This window comes from Sciurus carolinensis, chromosome 6 (assembly GCF_902686445.1).
Source record: "Sciurus carolinensis chromosome 6, mSciCar1.2, whole genome shotgun sequence".
Classification (NCBI taxonomy): domain Eukaryota; kingdom Metazoa; phylum Chordata; class Mammalia; order Rodentia; family Sciuridae; genus Sciurus; species Sciurus carolinensis.
Window position 1 is genome coordinate 135,158,244 of NC_062218.1, and position 6,359 is coordinate 135,164,602.

The following is a 6,359-nucleotide window of genomic DNA, read 5'->3' on the forward strand; positions in this document are numbered from 1 at the left end:
TGGAACAAAAACTTCAGTGACCACACACAAAAAACAAAACTCAGTTTGCAAATATGGCTAGGAAAAGTCACAAATATCTGGCTCCAGAACTCAACAAGTAAAATCAGCAATACCTGAATACTGGGAGAATCATGCACACATTCCAAATGTCCAATTCTGAACAAAAGTTACAAAACACAGGGAAACAGGAAAGTATGTTCCAGTTACAAAGAGAAAAAAAGTGACAGAAATTATCCTCAAAAAAGGCCCTGAATCAGTAGGTGACTAAAATAAGGGCAGCAGGCAGTAGAATGATATATTCTAAGTTCTGGGAGAAAATAACCTGTCATCCAAGAATTATATACATGGCAAAGCTGTCTTTCAAGAATGAAGGAAACATTAATACATTTCCAGACAAAAGCTTAAGAAATTTATATATGTATAAATATATATATAGTTATATGTAGGCATATACATATATATACACATGGATATGTATATATATATAAATATATAAGTAAAGTATACGTACAACATATAATTAAATGTATATATGTGTGTGTATATGTATATAACTAAAGTGTTTTGGCTTGTAACTCCTCTTTTTTTTCCTACATAATTTAAAAGATGATTACATAAAACAACTATAAGTCTAGGTTGATGGACATTCAATATATAAAGATATAATTAGTGACGACAACATAAAGAGGAGCAAAACTATATAGAAGCAGAACTTTTATACTGTTGAACATGAGTTGATATTGAACAGGACTCAGTTGTTAAAATTAAGATGTTAAAAGTGCGCGGGAGAGGAGGGCGGGCAGAGACTACCCAGAACTGGCCACCAGCGGTATCATGGCGTCCCGGAACACCCTCCCCAAGAATAAGAAAGTGATGACGACTCTTATGAAGTGTTGGATTTAACTGAGTATGCAAGAAGACACCACTGGTAGAATCGAGTGTTTGGCCACAGTTCGGGACCTATGGTAGAAAAATACTCAGTAGCCAGATTGTAATGGGTGATGTGACTGGCTGGTGTGCAGGATTTTTGTTCCAGAAGGTTGGAAAACTCGCAGCAACAGTAGTGGGAGGTGGCTTTCTTCTCCTTCAGATCGCCAGTCACAGTGGCTATGTGCAGGTCGACTGGAAGAGAGTTGAAAAAGATGTAAACAAAGCAAAAAGACAGATTAAGAAAAGAGCAAATAAAGCCGCATCTGAAATCAACAATATAATTGAAGAAGCAACAGAATTTGTCAAGCAGAACATAGTGATATCCAGTGGATTTGTGGGAGGCTTTTTGCTAGGCCTTGCATCTTAAGGACATGAATGTTCTACCCTAGTAGTGGATCCAACTGTCAACAAGCACATGAAAAGATTCTCCACATCATGAGCCATTAGGGAAGTGCAGGTCAAAACCATAATAATACTTTATACCCACTAGGATGGTTATTATCAAAACAAAACAAAATAGCAAGTATTACTGGGGATGGGAACTGGAAATCGGGGCTTTGCTGATGGGAATGAAAAATGGTTTAAAAACATTTTGATGGAGCCTCGAAAAGTGAAATAGAGAATCACTGTGTTAGCCAGCTGTCTGCCACTCTAACCAACATTTGAGATAATCAACTTAGAAAAGGTTTATGTGGGCTCACAGTTTTGGAGGTTCCAGTCCATGATGAAGCAGCACTGTCACATTTAAGCCTATGGCAAGGCAGCACAAGATGGTGGATAACAAATCATTGCACAAAGCCTCTCTCCTCATGGTCAAGAATCAAAAGAAAATGAGAGAGACTGAGAATTCACAATCTCCTTTGGGGACATTTTCCTAGTGACCCAGATACCTCCTACTGTGCTTTACCTTTTAAAGTGTCTGCCAATTCCCAATACAGCCATGCTGGAAACCAAGCCTGAACCTTGGGTGGACATTCCAAACCCAGAGTATCATGATTACTATATGATACAGCAGCTCCACTGGTAGGTAACACACCCAAAAGAACTGAATGCACAGATTCAGATACATGTATACTAATGCTTACAACAGCGTTATTCATCTTAGCCAAAAGATAGACACGACTCAATAGATGAATGTATAAACAAAATATGACATAAATATATGTGTATATACACATGTATAGTGAAATGTCATTCAGACATAAAAAGAAATAAAAAGATTTGTTCTAACTTTTTTTATTTTATTTCATTTTTTAGTACCAGAGATTAAAACCAGGGATGCTTAACCCCTGAACCACATCCCCATCCCTTTTTTATATTTTACTTAGAGACAGATCTTGCTGAGTTGCTTAGTACCTTGCTATTAACTTATTTTTAATTGCAATATTTAAGGGGTGCAATGTGATATTTTCAGATACATATATAGTGAACTGATTACTCAGTCAAATTATCATAATCATCTCTTCACATGGTGACCATTTGTGTGTGGGGAGTGAGAACACTTAGTAAGACTTATTCTCAGAGCAGATCTCGAGGATATAATACAGTAGTATTAACTATAGTCCCCATACTGCAAGTAAGATTTCTAGAATTTATTTGTCTCACATAACTGAAACTTTATATCCATTGACCACTCTCCATTTCTTTCACACTGTCCCCTAGTCTTCTACTATCTTCTTCTTATGGATTTTTTAGACTATAGATATGATTGAGATCATACAGTGCAGCTAACCCTTCAGCAATATGGGTTTGATCTGTGTGGGTTCAATTAAATGTGACTGGTTTTATTGTTTCTTTTTTTTTTATTTTTTTGTTGGACTTTTTGGAGATTTGCAACAATTTGAAAAATCTGCCTGACAAACCCCATAGCCTGGAAGTATTGAAAAAAATTAGGAAAAACGAGTGTCATAAATGTATAAAATAGATGTTGATAATAGTCTATTTCATCACTTATTATCATAAAATACCCACAAATCTATTATAGAAAGTTAAAATTTATCAAAACTTACCCACACAGACAGTACGCAGTGCCAGTCACAGGGTAGAGAAGATGGTAACAAATGTAAAGATGCAGTATTAAATCATAATGGCATGAAATTAACTGTAGTACATCTTGTACTACAGTGATAGCATGGCTACCTCCTGTTGCCAGGGCAGTGAGCTCAAATATTGCAAATATTCACTTAAAATCCTGATGACATGGTCACCACTCCCCAGCAAATTGCCTATCCCGGTAAAAAGGGATCTTTTTGTGTAGTTTTCACCATATATAATACATATGACATAAAAAATACCTGTTAACTGACTGTTCACATTAGGCTTCCAGTCAACACCAGGCTATTTATCATTTAAGTTTTGGGGAAGTCAGAAGTTGTACTGGGACTTTTAGCTGGGATGGGGATGAGGTGCCTATAACTGCTACATTGTTCATGAGTCATATATATATATATATATGAAGAAGTTAACATTGTCCATCATCTCACATAGTTACCCATTTTCCCACCTGTAGCAAGAGAGGTTGTACTCTCCTCATTAGCAAAAATCCTGAATATAATACATTATTATTAATAATCATCCTAGTGTCAAACATTAGATTTGTTAGAGTTCATCCCCATCTTCTCCACCCTCCACCACACTTTCATTCTCCATGTATTTGAGCTCTTTTAACTGGACTGTTTCCCTTGTTCTTATGCCTTGCTTTCTTTGCTAGGATTTGAACATATGAAGAGAAACATCCACTTCTCCCAGTCTATACAGACTGACTTAATACAGGGGGAGATCTTCACCATTGCGCCTGGCTAGAGATTATGTGAGTCACTCCCATCTTTTCTGGGATGCATCTACTCTTACCTTGTGTAGTATAAATTCAGTTTAAACGGTTCTCTGGGTTTTCAGAAGCTGGTAATCTCTTGCTCCCTCTGGTGTCTATTTGCTATACTGCAGGTCCTCGGATGCCGCAACACACCCGAGCTCTTTGTTTTCATCAGCCCTCAGGTAAAATATTCCAGTTCCCTGTGTCAGTACTCTGTGTCAGACAAGATGGAAGTCAGTGCCCAGGCAGCCTCTTCAAAATGCTGGATGTATGTTCCACTCATCTCTTTCCCTCCCAAGGGAGCAGTCTCCAGTTGGGTGTCCTTTTGTTTTGTTTTGGTTCTTTGTTTTTATCCCCCTGTTGTTCTGAGCTGAGCAATGCAATGGTTTTCTTACCTGTTTCCATGTGTCTGTTCTTGGCTTTGTTCTTCCTTGCAGTACTGTAACTTCCCGTTCCCAGAGTCTCATACAGGCTTTGAACCCTAGATTGTCAAATTGGTGTCTCTGTGGGGGACAGAACAAGGTCTGTGGCTTCCTCTTTCACCATGTTACTCATAATGTGTCTTCTTCTCCCCTCTGGTTGCAATCAATGTTTTATCTTTGGTTGTCAGTAGTTTGACTCCCCTTTTTAAATGTGGTTTTGGGAGTGTTTTCTTGCTCAATTTTCTCTGAGCTTCTTGGATCTTGTGTGCAGTTTTGGACATGTTTGAGTCACTACTTCAACTACTTATTCTGCTCCTTTCTTTTATTTCTAGCATTCCTTTTGCTTTTTGTGTTTTCAAGTCATTTCTATTTTCCTGTCTTAAAATTTACTATGTCTCTTCAGCTCCATCAAAGTTTTTGATGAGCCTACTTAAAGCATTCTTCTTTTACATTACTATTACATATGATGTTATATATTTCACATATTACATAATATATAATGCATATTTTAGTACTATGGTGTTTTTTTTTTTTAAGTTTGTAGCATGGCCCCCCAGTGACCCACTTCCTCCAATGAGGTCTTTACCTCCTAGTCCATTCAGCTATCAGTGGATTAATCCACCAAGTAGGTCAGAGCCCTCATGACTCAATCATTGTCTAAAAACCCCCCCTCTGAATCTTGTGGTATTGGGAACCATGCTTCCAATACATGAGACTTTGAGGGGGACATTCTAGATTCAAATCTTTAAAAGCTGGCTTCTTCCAGGTCTTGCTTTTAAGATTTATTAGGTGGGACTGGAACAGAGCTCAAATCAGTTCTCACTTCTGAAGGAAGACCCCTCTGTGCACTTACAAGTGCTCCATGAGTCATGTCATTTTCTAGTCTAGGTGAAGGGTACAGGCATCATTCCTAACCCTCTCTCAGTGCCAGACTGTTACCTCTTGTCCTTTCGGTGGGTCTTTCCTGAGCTAAGGTCTACATCTCCATATGCACATGTAAACCAGCAATTGGCTAAATGCTCAAGTGGAACCTCTGTAAATTTCTTGCTTGAGCTCTCTTTCTATGTAGTTCTCTCTTCTCTCCTACCTTCTCCTATAAACTCCAAAAACCTTGATGACCCACCCTGGTACCTCAGCTCTGGGGTCCACAGGGCTCCCAATCCTTTGCCAGAGCCTAGAAATTCTTCAAAGACAGCAGGGTGAGGTAGTTATAGGATTCATCTCATTTGTTTTCCTTTTCTTGGGGTTCCCTGTTCATCAATGTCTGATATCCAGTGTCCTAAAGCCATCACCTCATCCACCTTGTTCATTCTCAGCAAGAAGACAAATTTCCTCTCTGTTACTCCATTCTGGCCAGGAGGTGACATCCAGAGTACTGGTTTGGAAGGTGCTGGGATTGAACTCAAGGTCTCACACATGCTAAGCACAAGAGATCATTGATTGTTGATAAAGACTTTCAGGCAATCCACTGGGAGAAAGAAAGGTTTTGCAACAAATGGTGGTGGATCACTCGATATATCATACAGAAACTTTATCTGAAAAGAGATCACAGACCTAAGATAAGAGGCAAAGTTATAAAGCTTTAGGGGAGAAAAAATAGAAAAACTTTGACAACTTTAATGAGCATAAAGATTTCCTACTAGGACACGTGACACATAAGCACTAACTATAAAAGTAAAAGATGTGCTAAACTGGACTTCTTCAAAATTAAAATTTTTTTCTCTTCAAAAGATATCATTAAGGGTCGGGTGCTCTTCCCAGCGGCTCTGTGAGGCCCACGGGGGCCTGGTGGTGGGTGACAGGGCCTGCGGTGCAAGGACCCCGGACCTCGTCACGGAGGCCCTTGTCCTCATTTGCCCTAGGCAGGTTGAAGCGCGGCGTGGGGGCAACAGCCAGAACCACCATCAGGGCGGAGGTTGGGGTTCTGCTGGGCCTGCACAGTTTGCCACTTGTCACCTCACGTTTCCGCCTGAGGCTGCGTCTTGTCTGCGCAGATGGACTCGGCTTAGGCTGACAACTGTGGGCAAGAGGGAGGAACCTAATGTAATATCACTGATGATGTCTGACCCAGAGTTGTGGATAAAGAGGGCTATGTGACCTTGGAGGATGTATTTGTGAACTTCTCCTGGGAGGAGTAGGAACTTCTTGAAGGGGCTCAGAGATTCCTGAATTGTGATGTAGTGCAGGAGAACTTC

General features: G+C 39.6%; 1 pseudogene; it reads left to right on the forward strand.

Annotated features, from left to right (window-relative positions):
• The first annotated feature begins 834 nt into the window (after positions 1–834).
• On the forward strand, positions 835–1,297 carry LOC124987638 (FUN14 domain-containing protein 1-like; annotated as a pseudogene).
• Positions 1,298–6,359: the final 5,062 nt, after the last annotated feature.